Source organism: Lissotriton helveticus, chromosome 8, assembly GCF_964261635.1.
Source record: "Lissotriton helveticus chromosome 8, aLisHel1.1, whole genome shotgun sequence".
NCBI lineage: Eukaryota > Metazoa > Chordata > Amphibia > Caudata > Salamandridae > Lissotriton > Lissotriton helveticus.
Window position 1 is genome coordinate 1,363,790,224 of NC_136069.1, and position 19,496 is coordinate 1,363,809,719.

The window sequence follows — 19,496 nt, forward strand, 5'->3', positions numbered from 1 at the left end:
TGTGAGGTGTAAGGGAGCAGTGGCTCAAATCTTCTCTCTATGGATTAGAGCTCTAGGCTTATTCAAACATTACACAATTGTCAACATGGAAAGAAAAGTTCTGAAAAGGGCTATTGAGGCTTCCTTCTGACATGCATAAAATTCCTTTGAACATGCACCTGGAAATTTTAGTTATTGCTTCCTACACTATGCTCAGACATTTGTTGTATCGGAAAAGGGTTTGGGGTACAGCTGTATGCATTTATATATGTATGTGGTATTTCTATAACAAGCGCCTAGCCAAAAGGCAGTGAAGCACTGTACATGGCAAAAGACAAGCAGAAAGTGTGTGACAAGGAGAGGACAGGTACCTGCTTTGTGGCAAATTAGAGCATTTTGACGCAATGTTTTTAGAGCATTTCATCCTAAACTTTTTCCTACATTGCAGTAGCTTTGGGACCTTCCTGATGGATGCAGGGATGTTGTTCCTTATCCTAGGTGAAAACATGGAAAACGCCAGTTACACTTGTGAGTCTGCAGTCTGATAGTGTCCTGGCAGCACGAATGCCATGAACCAATAGGGATGGACAGCTTCTGTGCAAGATAAGCTATGGTGCTGGTCATCATGGCGTGTAAATGATGCAGCAGGTATACCTGAGTGACCAGCGTTTTGTCACCAATTTGTGTTATATTGAGATATACCAACAGTGGCTCTCTGGTATAAATTATGTATACAAAATATATGTTGGGGCAAAGTGGTCCTATGCACTTATGGTCTAAGCACACAACAGCTTGATCACATTTGCCATCAACACAAAAGTTAATGTAGAAAGCAGGAGAAGCAGCTTTCAAAAACTTCACATGGTAGTTGGATTTAAAGATTCTTGTCCAGCAAATGCACAAATACATTTGAGGCATTTTTTGAAAAAGGCATTCAAGTGTTAGATAAAACTTTGTATTTTAAACTTAGAAGGGTATTTTTCCACTGAAATGATTACTTCTATTATGGGTAATTGACCGCCTCAAACAATCTATTGTGATACTGAATTAAGATAAAATACATTGCTTCTTTGTGTTTCTTTCTCCATTCTATTCTGTCCTAAGGCCATTCAAGCATAATGGTGGGATTTGTACTGCATCATTTATTTAGCATCAATGGGCGCGATTCACTGAACTAACTTAAGACAAAATCCTAAACTTCCTACCATTTTGGTATTCACAGAAGACACTTACTCATTTTGGTATGCCCTATGTGTTTTGCGCAGATGTGATTTCCTGCCTAATGTGATTGATGCAATGCTTTTGCCCATGCCTCTAAATATGTGTTTTTATGCCGAGGAGGTTGTTTGCCCTAGAAGAGTGATGCTAGTGAAGTCATGGTGCCCTGCGTGATATTTACCTAAAGTGTTTTAGGATTGCGTAGGGGGTGTTTACCTGTTACTAGTGAGTACTGGTTGTGTGCTATATGTGCTGTTTTTGTACTACAGTATGATTATGTTCTACGTGCTAATTCTAAAAGTGATTATTACTGACAGTGGTCCAGGTGGCCCTGTCCTGTACATATATCCCTTGTAAATTCTGCCCGTGCCTATGGCACCCTGTAAAATACATGTTTATTATCTAATGTTTGTGGTATAATACAAAGACTATTTTTTATATATACCCTTGTGTGGAGTGTCCTTTGTGGTGGGCCTTGGGTGTTGTTGCTGGGTGCATGCGCAAACGCTTTACACATCGCTTCTGAGATAAGCCTGACTGCTCGTGCCAAGCTATCAAGGGGGTGAGCAGGGGTTATCTTGGCGGGTAACTTCCTTGCCCTGACTAGAGTGGTGGTTTTTGCCTGGCTTTGGCGCAAGCCTCAGCCAGCCAGAAATTCCCATTTCTAACACTAATGTTTACATACAAAGGAACAGAGCGCATGCTAGAAGCATTATGTGCACATGTAATGCAGTGGCGGAAGCCTGTGTGCTTGTACACTTAGTAGTGAGCTCACTACAGTGCCCTAAAAGCCAACGCCACGTGTCTGTAGGACAGCGCTGCCCACTTGCTCAGGCCTACAGTAAGTCCTTAAAATGAGACAGAGATGAGACTGAATCAGGTCAGAGATCACATCATAACGCACGGCAACATCGCTTGTTCGGACCTGCGTACCCAGGCTGATGCACCCTACCCCTCCCGCAGAACCGTCCACTACACGTGTCTGTAGGGCAGCGCTGCCCGCTGGTTCAGGCCTACAGTACGGTCCAGCAGGTCATTAAAATGAGACAGAGATGTGACTGAATGAGGACAGAGATCACATCACTACGCAGGGAACTTCAATTGGAGCCGCTGTGCACCCAGGCTCCACTGCTCACCTGCTGTCATTGTTGTGTGTACAAACACTACGGGCAGCAGTGTTCACAATTCAGTTGTAGTGTTTATTGCAGACTGATGTAGACCTCATGAATCCCTTTGGAAACACGACAGGCAGTACGGTCCACAATTTCGAACCAGTGTTGATTGTCAGGATGGTGTACACCTCATGGATCTCTTTTTTTATTACGTATTGTGATATGCGAGGTGGATGCGGCCATATCACCTGAGGCAGTGTGGAAGAACTGGGACATGTGGCGTTGTCATTATCCTATTTATACGTACGCAAAGTGGGCTGGGCTTGTGTACGTCAGGCCAGCCTAGGGCTGTGAATAATTGTTCCGGGGAACTGGGGGTAGTTCAGTGCCTACCTGGCCAGGAAGTGTAGTTATGTGTGTTTCTTTTGAAGATTTGACGTTGCAGATTGCGCAATTTATATTAATGTAGCATGTATCGGGAGGGCGGCAACTATTGCTAATGAGACGCTGTTCAAAAAGATTGAATGGCGAACATTACATGTCTTTGTCAAGGTTGTGGATATGCGCAGACATGCATGTCAATGGTGTGCGGTAATATTGAAAGTGTTGCTATCGCGAAGCGTGCACATGTGAATGTGCTCGGATGGAGGGAGGATCAGCAGTGAGGCTACGTCATACACAGTGATAACGCTCATTACAGTCAAGCAATGTAAGTCAAACGTAAATCTGAAAGTTTCACACATGACACACTACTATATTGGTATAGCCTGACAACAGAGCGTGCAGCAATACAAATCTACACATTACTGTTTACTGTTTGTCAAATGTGATCTATGATGTGCACTCTGCCTGTGGCTGATGATACTCCTTAGTGCCACCAAAACACAGGCTGAAAGGCAGCACAATAATGTGCAGACACCTACACTAGCGGCATCGTGTAACACACATTTCTTTTTTGATGTAATGTTTGAGATGCATGGCCATCACACAAGGAAGGCTTAATGTACAGACCATGAATATTGATCAAGATGATCGTTGCATGTTGTGTGTAGTATAAGATATGTGTACACAGAAAAAAAACTTTAAAACAAAGCTGTTTAAGGTGAAGCGCTGTCTCTCATCATTTCAAAAAAGCTGTTTAAGTTGAAGTGGTGTCTCTCATCAAACACTGTAGAGAGAATGACTAAAATGGGTGAGGTCGTCCAACTGTCACAATGGGAAATGTTATGAAGCAATCAAATGCTTTTTTTTAAGTCACTTGGCAATCACGCACCGAGCGCAACGCGATTTTGAGAAAATATATTTATCACAATATAAGTTTATTACAGTTAGAAATATATATATATTTTAAATATTTTAGATTATCGCTTGCTGTCATATACTGTTTCAAGTTATTTAGATATACTTTTGAGACAAAAAAAGAGGGAATGGTGTAACCGGCGTGACACCATACGTCTGTGACGTAACACAAGGCCTGGTGGCGTGCACTAATTGCATACGCAATGTACAGCGGGCGCGACCCCAAACGTACATGATGTAATGCGTGGCTTGGTACTGCGTACCCGTCGGATACCAAAGTAGCAGCTGGGGTGACTTCATGCATATATGATGTTCTGCAGGACGCCTTGTCACGAACCCGTTGGATATGAAATGCGCATCATTTATATTTATGGGGGATAAGATATGCGGGGTGATGGAGCTTGATACGCTACCGGTATGGGAGTGCAGTTTTCTCCCCAAAAAAAGAGATACATATTTTTTTAGGAAGATATAAAACATTACATAATTTTTCAAGTTAAAAAAAGAAGTATAGTAGAGTACCAAAATATTAAAAAATTTAATAGAAAAAATATAGGTTTTATAAACATTAAAATATGAAATTAACATTTAAAAAACCATTGAAATTCACTGAAAAAAACATGGGTTTTACAGACATTATAGTTAGGAATTAGCATTTAAAAAACCTTAGAAATTCACTAAAAAAGCCATAGGTTTCAGGGACATTATAGTTAGTTGAACATTTGACTCATATAAAACCAGAGTAATTCACCTGTTATAGTTAGTTGAGCTCACTATAACTCGCGCACCCACAATGCACTTGTGATGATGTCACATATTATATCACTCATGACATGGCCAGTGACATCACTGATGACATCACTGATGACAACTCAAATGACATCACTGATGACATCACTGATGACATCGTCCACATGAAAATCTGATGCATATAATGATGCCCTAATGTAAAGTTGTATACACACATTCTAAAGTACAGACTGCTATTTTTGAAACCCTACACACAACAATACCAGATACTACATACCACCCACTATTTCCTAGGTCTGTACACACATCCAGTCACTTATACATGCAGTTACTCATCAATATAGTACTATAATATGCAATCAAACACCTATACATACAGTAGCACTCTGCTACTCATCCATAGTTACTCACACACCTAGTCAGTCATGCAAAGAATCAATCACATACCAATTTACTCATGGATACAGTTATACACACCAACTCCGTTATTTATACACACACAACATCACTTATTTATGCAGATATTAACACATACTTACTGTTTTAACAATCACTGATACAAGCAGACACTCATTTATACACACAGTCTTCAAATAACTTAGTCTCAGGTATAGTCATTTACATATTCTAACACTCACATATACTGCCTTAAAACATATGTAGTTACTCACACATTTACCACTGAGACATTCATTCACTCACCAACACACCCATACACACACTTACTCACCCATACAGCCCTTCCTAGATGGACTTTTGAATCCATACAACCAGTGAATCACCCACTCAAACATCTATGCACAGTCACACCTACTCCCACCCACCCACACAGACACTCAGGCACCCATGCAGATACTCAGACAACAAATCAATAACCCACATAGACACTCATGTAGCTACTCACCAACCCATTCAGCCGCTTACACACCAACTAATACAGACTTTCACACAGTTTAGTCACTAACCCAGTGGTTCCCAAACTTTTTTAACCCGTGGCTCCCTTGACCTAATTGACAGTTGGCGGTGGCTCCCAACCATTTTTTTTACCCGTGGGCGGGTGGGAGGATGTAAGCAAGTCCTCGTGAATACTTCCTGTTGGCTTCCTTAAATTAATTGGGATGCAATGAAGGTAATATATAGTCATATTTCTAACAAAATAAAAAGATAACAGTTGTTTAATAAAAACTCGTTAATTGAGAAACGATACTACAAGACAAATAGCCATATGTTTCCATGCATCTTTTTTTAACCACACAACAATAGTTAAATTAAACTTCTGTTTAATAAAATATCTTTCTGGGTCTTTCCTCCACTTTCTGTTATTTCCCCCTCATTTCAAGCTTCCCCTTTCACACACCTGTGTCCTCTGTGTCTTTCCTCCACTTTCTTACACTTTTTCTGTTGGTTCTCCCTCATTTCAAGCTCCCTCCTTCACTCTCCTTCTGTGTCTTTGCTTCGTTTTTCACACATTTTTTACCCTCATCTCAATCTCCCCCTTTCACTCTCCTGTGTCCTCTGTGTCTTCCCTCCACTCTTTCTTGCACTTTTTCTGTTGTTTCCCCCTCATTTCAAGCTCCTCCTTCACACTCCTTATGTGTCTTTCCTCCGTATTTTACCCTCATGTCAATCTCCCCCTTTCACTCTCCTGTGTCCTCTTTGTCATTTCTCCACTCTTTCCTGTACGTTTTCTGTCGTTTCCCCCTCATTTCAAGTTCCCCCTTCACTCTCCTTCTGTGTCTTTCCTCCGTTTTTTTACCCTCATGTCAATCTCCCCCTTTCACTCTCCTGTGTCCCCTGTGTCTTTCCTCCACTCTTTCTTGCACTTTTCTGTTGTTTCCCCCTCATTTCAAGCTCCCCCTTCACTCTCCTTCTGTGTCTTTCCTCCGTTTTTCACTCTTTTTTTACCCTCATCTCAATCTCCCCCATTCAATCTCCTGTGTCCTCTGTGTCTTTCCTCTACTCTTTCTTGCACTTTGTCTGTTGTTTCCGCCTCGATTCAAGCTTCCCCTTCACTCTCCTTCTGTGTCGTTCCTCCGTTTTTTACCCTCATCTCAATCTCCCCCTTTCACTCTCCTGTGTCCTCTCTGTCATTCCTTCACTCTTTCTTGCACTTTTTCTGTTGTTTCCCCCTCACTTCAAGCTCCCCTTCACTCTCCTTCTGTGTCTTTCCTCCATTTTTTTTACCCTCATCTCAATCTCCCCCTTTCACTATCTGGTGTCCTCTGTGTCATTCCTCCACTCTTTCTTGTACTTTTTCTGTCATTTCCCCCTCATTTTAAGCTCCCCCTTCACTCTCCTTCTGTGTCTTTCCTCTGTTTTTCACTCGTTTTTTACCCTCATCTCAATCTCCCTCTTTCACTCCTGTGTCCTGTGTCTTTCCTCCACTCTTTCTTGCACTTTTTCTGTTGTTTGCCCCTCATTTCAAGCTCCCCCCTTTACTCTCCTTCTGTGTCTTTCCTCCGTTTTTCACTCATTTTTTACCCCATCTCAATCTCCCACTTTCACTCTCCTGTGTCCTCTGTCTTTCCTCCACTCTTTCTTGCACTTTTTCTGTCAATTCCCCCTCATTTTAAGCTCCCCCTTCACTCTCCTTCTGTTTCTTTTCTCCGCTTTTCACTCGTTTTTTACCCTCATCTCAATCTCCCCCTTTCACTCCTGTGTCCTGTGCCTTCCGTCCACTCTTTCTTGCCCTTTTTCTGTTGTTTCCCCCTCATTTCAAGCTCCTCCTTCACACTCCTTATGTGTCTTTCCTCCGTATTTTACCCTCATGTCAATCTCCCCCTTTCACTCTCCTGTGTCCTCTGTGTCATTTCTCCACTCTTTCTTGTACTTTTGCTGTCGTTTCCCCCTCATTTCAAGTTCCCCCTTCACTCTCCTTCTGTGTCTTTCCTCTATTTTTTACCCTCATGTAAATCCCCCCTTTCACTCTCCTGTGTCTTCTGTGTCTTTCCTCCACTCTTTCTTGCACTTGTTCTGTTGTTTCCCCCTCATTTCAAGCTCCCCCTTCACTCTCCTTCTGTGTCTTTCCTCCTTTTTTCACTCTTTTTTTACCCTCGTCTCAATCTCCCCCTTTCACTCTCCTGTGTCCTCTGTGTCTTCCCTCTACTCCTTCTTGCACTTTGTCTGTTGTTTCCTCCTCATTTCAAGCTTCCCCTCCACTCTCCTTCTGTGTCTTTCCTCTGTTTTTTACCCTCATGTCAATCTCCCCCTTTCACTCTCCTGTGTCGTCTGTGTCTTTCCTCTACTTTTTCTTGCACTTTTTCTGTTGCTTCCCCCTCATTTCATTTCAAGCTCCCCCCTTTACTCTCCTTCTGTGTCTTTCCTCCGTTTTTCACTCATTTTTTACCCCATATCAATCTCCCCCTTTCACTCTCCTGTGTCCTCTGTGTCTTTCCTCTACTCTTTCTTGCACTTTGTCTGTTGTTTCCCCCTCATTTCAAGCTCCCCTTTACTCTCCTTCTGTGTCTTTCCTCCATTTTTTTTACCCTCATCTCAATCTCCCCCTTTCACTATCTGGTGTCCTCTGTGTCATTCCTCCACTCTTTCTTGTACTTTTTCTGTCATTTCCCCCTCATTTTAAGCTCCCCTTCACTCTCCTTCTGTGTCTTTCCTCTGTTTTTCACTCGTTTTGTACCCTCATCTCCATGTCCCCCTTTCACTCCTGGGTCCTGTGTCTTTCCTCCACTCTTTCTTGCATTTTTTCTGTTGTTTGCCCCTCATTTCAAGCTCCCCCCTTTACTCTCCTTCTGTGTCCGTCCTCCATTTTTCACTCATTTTATACCCCATCTCAATCTCCCACTTTCACTCTCCTGTGTCCTCTGCCTTTCCTCCACTCTTTCTTGCACTTATTCTGTCATTTCCCCCTCATTTTAAGCTCCCCCTTGACTCTCCTTCTGTGTATTTTCTCCGTTTTTCACTTGTTTTTTACCCTCATCTCAATCTCCGCCTTTCACTCCTTTGTCCTGTGTCTTTCCTCCACTCTTTCTTGCACTTTTTCTGTTGTTTGCCCCTCATTTCAAGCTCCACCTTCACTCTCCTTCTGTGTCTTTCCTGTGTTTTTTACCCTCATCTTGTAGTGTAGTTCCTATATTCCCAATAGGATTTGCGCATTGGAATAATTTATCCTGTAGTTTAGACGTAGGACTGAGGTCGACTAGGTCTCTACCAAATATATTAAACTTAATTGTGAGTGCCAGCTAGCTCAGAGGTCACTAGAAACTTTCTCGAATTCACAAGAAGGGATTAGTTTCTGACAACCGCATAAACATGACAACATTGTTTCCCAAAAATAAGAAATCAATCTCCAGAGTCGCGGAAACAATAGATAGCTATTTTACTCAGTCACTCATGCGTGCTTCGCTTCACCAGAGGTGCTGAGAAATAGAGAGACCGGTGTTTTCAATAAAAAGTATTTATTGAACAGTCTTCTTTCTCAAGCATAAGAAATTTACTGCTACAATCGTAATACTGGTTATAAAGTAAAATGCGTATAGCACGAAGAGTATTATAAAATAATACTGTAAAAGCATGATATAATTTCTAAGCCATAAAATACCTAAAATACCTAAAATACATACAGTGATAAATAATGACTAAAAGTACTCAACTGGTGCTTCTAAAATACGCCTACCCCGGTCTACCTAACCTAAGTCTAGTACAAGGGAAGAAGTAAGTGAGGTGTAGCCTAAGTTTAGAATTCTTAGCCAAGAATCTATTCCAAGAATTCTCTAAGGGTCTAATCAGCTCCATACCTTGGTTATTAAATAGTCTCCAAGCTGTGTAATAAAGATCCTGGGTGTGCTGTTGAAATTGCATACCAACTTTTTCAGTAGCATGTAGAAATTATTTCAGTGAATTATCATTTCTACATTCTTAGTCCCACCTTGAGCCGCTGCATTGCCTGTACACCACTGCACTGTCCTAAAATGTGAAACAGCACTCCTAGCAAGACTCTCTTTCACTGTAGTAATAATTTTATGGAATTGCAAGGCATACTGTCATGTGTCTAAGATCACAGTGTGAGTCAGAATTCATTTCAGAAAAATGTGGCAGAATAATGTGCTTAGTTGATGTGTTTTTAAATTATGGGAATACATGAAGTCATGGAGTGAGTCAGTCCTTAGGACAGTTAGTGCTATAAAGTCAAAAGCAGCATGTGTGCCAGGTTTCTGAATTCTTAAATAGTCTTCATGCTGCGTAATAAAGATCCTGGGTGTGCTGTAGAAATTGCATACCAAATCTCTCTGTAGCATGTAGAAATCATTTCAGTGAATTCTCATTTGTACATTCTCAGTCCCATCTTGAGTCCATATAACGCCTGAACACCAGTGCATGGGAAACAACCTTTACAACGCAACTTTTACAACGCACTACCATTACAACAAAACTTTTACAACGCATCATCTATTACATAGCATGCCATTACAACGGAACCATTAAAAAGCGTGACACTACAACGCATACCATTACAATGCATGTAATTACAACGCAGTCATTACAATGCATACCATTACAATGCATACCATTACCATCCAACACTTACCCTACTATTGCACCCCCTGGAGTTAGAATATTAATTTTTACCCCTACACTATCCAACACTTACCCTACTGTTGCACCCCCTGGAGTTAGAATAGTAATTTTTACTTCTACACTATCCAATACTTACCATACATGCAATGTAATGTTATGCGTTGTAATGATATGTGTTATAAAGGTAGTATGCGTTGTAATGGAATGCGTTGTAAAGGTATGTTTTAAGAATTTGTTGTAATGGTATGCGTTGTAATGAAATGAGTTGTAATGAATGTTGCGTTGTAAAAAATGCGTTGTAAAGGTGCGTTGTAAAGGTATGTGTTGTAACGTCATACAACCCCACTGCACTGTCCTAAAATCTGAAACAGCACTTCGGAATTGCAAGGCATACTGGCATGTGTCTAAGATCACAGTGTGAGTCAGAATTCATTTCAGAAAAATGTGGCAGAATAATTTGCTTAGTTGATGTGTTTAAAAATATGGGAATACATGTCCCCATGAAATTGATAAAACTAGTTTTGTATTATCTATTAGTAACAATAATCAAATCAAGTTTTTATATTTTTCTGCTAGGTACAGCAACATACTCAAATGTATTATGAATCAAAATCAGAAGAACATTGAAGTCACTTTTGACATTTCTAACACTCTGATAGAGGACTTAAATGTACCTTTTGTGGACAGCAGCAATGAAGAACAACCTATTGGTGCAGGAGATATAACCTATGATTTTTGGGTTGAAAGTTTAGATAATGAATTAATTGAAACATTGGATGATATTGATTTTATTGTGTCAAGTTCAGAAGTTGATGAAGATGTTACTGAAATTCCTGATAACATCATACTAGATGTTCTATTACAATATAAAATGTCACAAGAATACATTTATGATTAAAAATTAAAAATGATTTGAGAGAGTCTTCTTGTACAATTGTAGTCTTTGAGCTAAAAGCCAAGTTATTGTGGCATAAACTGAGTCTTACAGCATAGTTTTTATTTTCAGGTGTATATTGTTTGACTTTTAGCAAAGTCTCTGATTGTTGATTTCCTATTGTACAGAGGTATTCAAGAGAATGTCCGTTTGTATGCACTGTGGTAAAAAATTAGACTATTTGTGATCTTAGACACATGACAGTATGCCTTGCAATTTAATAAAATGATTACTACAGTGAAAGAGAGTCTTGCTGGGCGTGCTGTTTCAGGGTTTAGGACAGTGCAGTGGTGTTCAGGCAGTGTAGAGGGTCAAGGTGAGAATGTTGAAATGAGAATTCACTGAAAGTATTACTACATGCAACAGAGAAAGTTGCTATGCAATTTCAACAGCACACCCAGGATTTTTATTACACAGCATGGAGACTATTTCGGTATTCAGAGGCCTGGCACACATGCTGCTTTGGACTTTGTAGCACTAATTGTCCTAAGGCCTGACTCATTCCATGAGTACATGTATTCCCATATTTTTAAACACATCAACTAAGTAAATTATTCTGCCACATTTTTCTGAAATGAATTCTGACTCACACTGTGATCATAGACACATGATAGTATCCCTTGCAATTCAGTAAAATGATTACTACAGTGAAAAAGGGTTTTGCTGGGAGTGCTGTTTCGGCTTTTAGGACAGTGCAGTAGTGTTGAAAGAGTTTAGCAGCTTTTGATAGGAATGGTGTATTAGGGTTTAGGACAGTGCAGTGCTGTTCAGGCAGTATAAGGGGTCAAGGTGGGACTGAGAATATAGAAATGAAAATACACTGAAATAATTACTACATGCTACAGAGAGAGTTGCTATGCCATTTCTACAGCACACACAGGATCGCTATTACACAACATGCAGACTATTTGGGAATTAAGATGCCTGACACACATGCTGCATAGATTTTTATAGCACTACATGTCTTAGAGTCTGACTCACTACATAAGTACATGTATTCCCATATTTTTAAACACATCAAGTAAGACAATTATTCTGCCACAATTATCTGAAATGAATACTAACTCACAGTGTGACCTTAGGCACATGACAGTATCCCTTAACATTCAGTAAAATTATTACTACAGTGAAAGGGTTTCTTGCAGGTAGTGCTTGTAAAATTAGTCAATTATAAATATATTAAAACGAGGAATCAATAGATTGAAGAGCAAGTGGGTTTAATAAAACCTCATCCCATGAACAGCCAACAGTAACTGTCATGGTGAGAATCTTCTGACAAGCATATTCTTAGAACTTAGAATGTGGATAGAACATTAAGCATTAAAGGGGAAGAGGCAGACATCACAGTGCTGTTTCAGGGTTTAGGGCAGTGCAGTGGTGTTCAGGTATTGTTCTAAACTCAGAATTATCAGTACCACTTTGAACCTCTACAGTGCCTGAACAGCACTGCACTATCATAAACCCTGAAATGCCATCCCTAGCAAAACCTGCTAAACTCTTTCAACACTACTGCACTGCTGTAAACCCTGAAACATAATTATCAGCAAATGCCCCTATAATGTTCAAACACCACTGCACTGTCCTAAACCCTGAAACAGCACCCCCTGCATGATCTCCTACACTGCCCGAACTCTGCTGCTGTGCCTTAAAATTACTTATGGAGTGAACCAGACTTAACAACATATAGTGCTTCTAATTGCTATGTAGTATGCTAGTAGTGGTCTTCAATTGTATAAAAATTAATTGAATATTTTTTTTTTCTTCTCAACAGATTTTAATTATCTACAGAAGGAAAAAACAATATGCCATCTAAAAGTGAGAGAAGAAAAAGATATAAACAGGCTTACATTTCCAAGAAAAAAGAAGTACAAGATGTATCTATAGAGCAATGTCTGGAAAAAACAAAGAAAGCTCCTGGTAAGTCAACAAAGGATTTTATAAGGAAAATAACACAAATTAAAAAAACTGTGGACAATCAGGAAAAAAGATATATATCTGTAACTACAAAGAAAAACCAGAACAAAATGGAAAATATGCAAAAATATGCGGGGAAACATAGTCTTTATAGTAATAGACGAAAAAATCAGTTTGCTGAGATTTGGAAGCGAATGTTTCATAACAGAGTTGTTGTAAATTTATTTAAAAATATAAAGAATTGTAAAAGAAAAACAGCTTTTTATAAGAAAAAAACATATACAGACAATTGTGGACACAGCTTTTGAATTAAAAAAAACTGTTTGTTTTAGTAATCAGTAGGATTCGTACACTAGATAAGCCAATCAATGAAGGTCAAAAGTAAATGGAAAAGACTAATTAATAGAATTAATTTTTGTAATGTTTTTTCTGAAGAATGGAAACATAGTTCAAGTTGTGAGACTTTTTTAATGAAGAGAGTTACTTTCAGAGTAATGATTTGTTGCATGCAGTTGACACCAGGGGTCAAGCTTATGAGGTTAAGAATGGTAGTCCGATTGAAATAGAGAAAATTGTTCCTAGAAATGCAGAAAAGGTGTTAGCTGATGAAGTTTTAGTGAGACGTCTTAAGGCTCCAGTGTACATTTGGAATTGTAGTAGTATTTGTAGTGTACGACAGGATTCAATTGATTTTTTTCACAATTTTTTACGTAAGTATACTAGGAAAAGTGTTAAACAGAAGATTAAGATGTTGCAAGAATTAGACCCCTGCAGAGTGAGAGAAAAAAGGGTTTGCAAGGTCATTCTTTGGCTTTTCTTTCTAAAAAAGTATGTCAGAGTGTTTTTCACCATTTTAGGATGTTAGCAGTGCATCATACTGAAGTGAGGAAATGAGTGAGAAGGCTGTTTTTTGCAAAAAGTCCAGCACTAATATTAAAAAGAAGTTGAACAGTGCTCTTTTGCATAGATCTGTGTTAGATGTGATCAACATTTGTGAAGAAATTGAGGTTAATTACTTTGGTCCTGAAGAAGAAAGTGCAGAAACAGATACATTAATAGGAGGAAATGTGGAAGAAAATGTATAATATTTTAGTACAGAACATTTTGAGCAAGAAATTACAAGGTTTAAGGTCATTTCAGATGAAAAGCCAAACTTTTCTTGTATTTGTTGTAGACAAATTCATTATAAAAATCAGACCAGGTTAGTTGATCTATATTTAAAAAGTGAAAAGGAGAATAATAATGAGTGAAAGGAATTTGTAACTTATTTCTTGGTAGAGAATTGTTTTGATTTGAGTTCTGATCAACATATTTGTACATATTGTTATAATAAATTAGATGAGAATAAGATGCCTGCTAGAGCTGTTCATAATAATCTTGAGTTGGTAAATATTCCTTCTGAACTGATGGATTTAAATACTTATGAGTCTATTCTCATTCAATGTGTGCATCCATTTCAGGCTATTGTTCGCATGGAGCCTAAGACAGGGAAATTGCCTCCTTCAGATTTACAGAGAGGATTTAAGGGAAGAGTTGTATATTTGCCTCTAAATTTAAAGAAAAATACTGAAACAATTGGTGTAGAAAATGTGGAAGAGGAACCTCTAGTTATTCTAGTTAATGGCGTTCCTACGAAGAGTAAGAAACTCTGGCAAGAATTAGTAGATGTTAGGAAAGTGAAAAAGGCAAAGTTGTATTTGGTAAAACATTATCACTACTGTTAGATCTGGGGGTCTCTAGTTGACAGAGGTAGGTACCACTGTCCAAATACTCGCAGCGATGTTCGATTCTCCCGCACCGGTCTGGTGCGTCCCGCAAACGAAGGATGCGATGTCTCTGGCAGCGGCGTCAGGCGCTGCGACGATCTCGACCTCCGTAGCGGCGGGAAACTTCTCGCACTGTCGGGGATGCGCTCCGCAAGCGAGCGATGCGACACTTTTCAAGTTCAAAAGTCAATCAAGCTTAGTTTCAAGCTTCCCAGCTCAGGTACAACTACTTCCAGAGGCCCCACAACTGGATCAAGCACTCTAGGAAGGACAGAACTCTCTCAGCAGAGTTCAGGGAAGCTGGGGGTGAAGTCCTTTTGTTCCTGGGACTTCAAAACAGGGAGCCAGCTCTTCTCAGGCCCTTGGAGATTCCTTCAAGACAGGAGACACAGATCAGCAGCAAAGTCCTTCCCCTCTCCTTGGCAGCAAAGCAACAGGTCAGTCCTGCAGAGCAACAGCAGGACAATCTTCCTTCTTCAGTTTCAGCTTTCTCCTTGGCAGAGGTTCCTTCTTGATTTCCAGGATGATCTAATTTTCTGTTGTCGGGGGTCCTGTACTTATACCCCTAAAGTCTTTGTTCTCTCTGTGCATGTGGGCCCTGAGCCCGGTCTGAACCAGTTCTGGGGTTTCCTGAGTACTTTGTTTTGCTGGCTGCTTCTTTCCTTTCAGACTGAGGGGCAGGGTCCTCAGCCGCCCAGCAGGGGGGTGGAGCCAGCATTGTGGAAGGCAGGCACAGCCCTATTCAGTCCAGGTGCTAACTCCTCCCACCACTCCAGTTGCAAATGCAGTCATTCAGCTTAGTGCTGACTCATCCAGCCTCCTGGGGAATTCCCCAGCCCCTGTCACTCTCAAACCAGACAGTCAATACACAAACAGGCCCAGGCACACAGAAGGGTCATACAAGAGAACAGCAACTTTCTAAAAGTGCTGTTCTCAAATACAGGATTTAAAAACAACCTTTCCCAAAAGATGTGTTATTAAATTCTGAGTTCAGGGATACTAGATACTTATGTCCTATCTTGTTCCTATGGGAAGAAATGCTGTTAACCACTGTAGCCAGCATCCCCCATGTTAACCTATGGAGCAAGATAGCCTTACAGTAGTGAAAAACGAAAATGGCTGCCATTCACTACCAGAGCATGTCACCTGCACTAGTACATGCTCTACCTTTCACATACACTGCACCCTGCCCAGGGGGGTACCTTGGGCCTTCCATATGGGTGACTGATGTGCACGAAAAGGGAAGGGTTAGGCCTGGTCAGTGGGGACACTGACCAGGAGGACATGGCAGTTCTAAACTGCACATAGGCACTGCAGTGGCAGGCCTGAGACACCATTTTAGAGCTACTCCTGTGGGTGGCACAATCAGTGCTGCAGGCCCACTAGTAGCATTTGTCATCACCAGCCCTGGCACACCCAGTGCACTTTACTAGGGACTTCATGGTGATACAAATATGCCAAACATGTATATCCATTCAGAATAACAATTTAAATAGAGAGCATATGCACTTTAGCACTGATCAGCAGTGGTAAAGTCCTATTGCCAACAGCCACGGGTCAGGAAAAATAAGGGAGGAAGAAGCAAAAAGTTTGAGGATGACCCTGCAAGAAGGGCCAGTTCCAACACAACCCCCTTCCAGCCTAAAGCCAGGTTAGACCAAACGATACCTCAATGGGATTCCCTGCTTAAGGCGATAGAACACGGAAACTGGCCCACACAGCAGGGCAGTCCTGTTCTACGCCATCCTAAACCCAGTTGGATCACTCTATCCATACTCTCAGGGTCCACAATGCCAATCCATGGGTAAACCTTCTCCTCACCTGTGGACACCACCTGTGCAGCACCTAACTTTAATTTCCTCACAGGTGTGTCCCAACAGACCGACAGCAAGCCACAGTGACCACCAACAGTGATCAGGGATGAGACCCAGGCCTCATGCCTCTCAGGGTGCTCAAACCTCTGTGGCATCAGTGGGTGGGGGGCAGTAGCCCCAGGTGCTTGGCACCCTTTGTCCACTCCCTCTCTTGTCAGTTCAACTCTGACACTCTGGCACTGACCCACCAGTCCTGGACCTGTATCCAGCAGCTGGACAGGAGGCTGAGGTGGGCTTCTCCACACCCGGTCCTCCTCTTCCTTGGGGCTCTGTACCCTCCAACCTGGAGCGGTACCCCCTTCTAGAATAGTCAGGGCACATGTGGCAGTTGTCCTGCACCATTCACCCACCAGTTCAGGGGTTCTATCCTGCAACTGGTATTCCAGGTCAGGGGGGACACCCCGGACCTGGCCCTCAAACGTAGGCTCCAAAGCCTCCAGGCCAGACAACACCTGAACCTGGCATCCCCACCCAGGGACCAACCCCTGCGATGGAACACTTGCCTGGCGCACCAGGACTTCACTCACTGAGGTGCCTATACTAGTAGACAGTACCCACCTGGCCAACACAACGGTGTGGCCCAGTCCACCCCCATGGTGAGACTCTTGCCCTCCTTCCAGGGGCAACCCTGTCCACCAAGACAACCAAGAACACAACTTTCCTACCAGTTCAGGACCTCCCTCCAGCAACTGGTCTCCCAACCTAGGGTTTAACCCCTCAGGTTGTACCGGGGTCAGAGGCGAGGACTCCCTCCCTCTGCACCCCCTTCCAGAGCGCTGCACCCTACCTACTGGAGGGGTACCCCTGGGAATCATATTGGTCAGGACACTGGTTACAGATGTCCTTCCTTCCAGGTCAGGCCAATCCTGAACCTGGTCTCCCAACCCAGGGACCAAAACCTGCGGTTGTGCATTTGCCTGGCACGCCAGGACTTCTGGGGACTCACATAGTACCCCCTTGAGGGTGACACACAACTCATGTGTCCTGTGACAGTCTGCCTGGCGCAGATCTCCCGAACCCTGTCCACCTGACAGCGTGGGAAGATCCCCCAGGACAGAAGTGAGGTCACCATGGTCACTCACTGGAGACTCAGCCCTTCTGACTGGTCCCTGACCCACTGATTCTCCCACTGGGGACTCATTCCCCCTCTCACCCCTCAGTCTGGACTTCGGTACCCTCCCAAATGGAGCGGTACTGCCAGACACCAGAACTGATGGAGGCCTGGTTACAGGCACTCCCCGTTCAACAGACACTAGGAGATCCTCCTCAAATGGACTACAAGTACAGTCTAGGTCCCCAACCTGGTGTTCCCTTAAGGAACCCTCCAGGCCCTGAGACTGGGTTTCGGGCACTGTGAGACACCCCATCCCACACTCACTCCTTCTCCACTGAGACCGGACATGAGCCCCTACACCCCTCCCACTACACTGGGACCTAACTGGGCTACACTGAACCTCTTCCACCTCACACGTCTGGAAGATATCTAAGCCACTCCTTTTGGGATCACTCCCCAATGCCTCCTCAGACTCTCTGGAATCCACCAAGAGGTCTGCCTCAAACGCAAGCTCTCTGGGATCAGAGAACTCACACTCCACCGGGTGTTGGCATCGCTCTGGAAAACAGGGACTTAAAATATGCTCTCCAACAAATGAATCACACAGCCCCCCACAGTTGTTACCCACGCTACCCTTTGCCTCACCCTCCAGTGCCTCACACAAGTACCCCACACCACTCTCCTGAGACTGGCAAGACAGTATCTGACTGTCTCTGTCACACAACCCACACTCTTCTGGCAGGTCTTCACACACACACACCAAGGTTTCTACCACGGGGGAACCCCTCTCCCTGTACCTCTCTTCTAGAGTCAGTAGAGTGTCCCTCCCACCACTAGGAATATGGTCCCCTGTGCAAGTCCCCCAATCTACTTCAGGGACACTGCACTCCACTGGAACTACATCATAAACCTGAACCCCCCGGTGTATGTCGACCCCCTCCCTCAAGTCAGGCGCCACATCTCTGGGTGTTTGTACCTTTCTTTCCACACTAGGTATCATAATCGTGCTGCCACCATCTGAGCTGGACTCCACCTCCAAATCAGCAAAGCTCCTGCCTTGAGCATCCCATTTTTCTTTCGGGGCTAAGGCCCACCGGATCATACCTTCCTTGTTTAGCCGGTCTAATTCTCTGCACCTTTGCTCAGCAGCAAGGAGCCACTCATCTTTCTCTTCCTCACTATCAGAGAAGTCCTCCTCCTCAGAATCATCTGCTAATTTTGCTTCCCAAATTCTGGCCTCATGGGAATACAGGTATGCCTCAAAATCCCTCCTTGTGGAACCTTTCTCCACAGGCAGCCCCCTCTTCTTGCAAAAGGCTTTTATCTCCTCTTCTGTGTAGATGCACAGGTGAAAAAAGTTGACTTCCATTTTGGCAGGATTTTACAGGTGCAACACTTAGCCAGAGTCTCAATATCCAAAAATACTTCCAGGAGGACACCGGAAAAAACAAACAGTATGTGGTGGCGTAGTGGTCTACACTCACTAGTGATGTACACCAATTACTGTGGGTCAAGTACAAATACAAGTTCAAATCCCACCGCCTGACCACCAATGTTAGATCTGGGGGTCTCTAGTTGACAGAGGTAGGTATCACTGTCCAAATAGGGACCCTTGCTTCTAGTCAGGGCAAGGAGATAACCCTCTGAGATAACCCCTGCTCACCCTCTAGGTAGCTTGACACGAGCAGTCTAGGCTAACCAGAGGCAATGCGTAAAGTATTTGTACCAACATTCACAGTAACACAGTGAAAACACCACAAACTGACTCCACAACAGTTTAGAAAAATAAAGGTATTTTTAATCTAAACTACACAAGACCAAAACGACAAAAATCCAACATACACAGTTCAAGAATATGGTTTCAAAAAGAGTTCTTAAGGTTGCGTTAGAATTCTCTACGTTGCGATAGAATTCTCTACTGATGCGTGAAAAGTTCACAGTTGCGTCAGGTTTACTCACAGTACCTTTTAGTTGCAACAAAGTTCCAAAAGCAGAAGCTGGTGCGGTGGAATACAAGCGATGAGTTGCTCCTGAGACCCTGGGGAGGCGATGGAACAGCCCCGC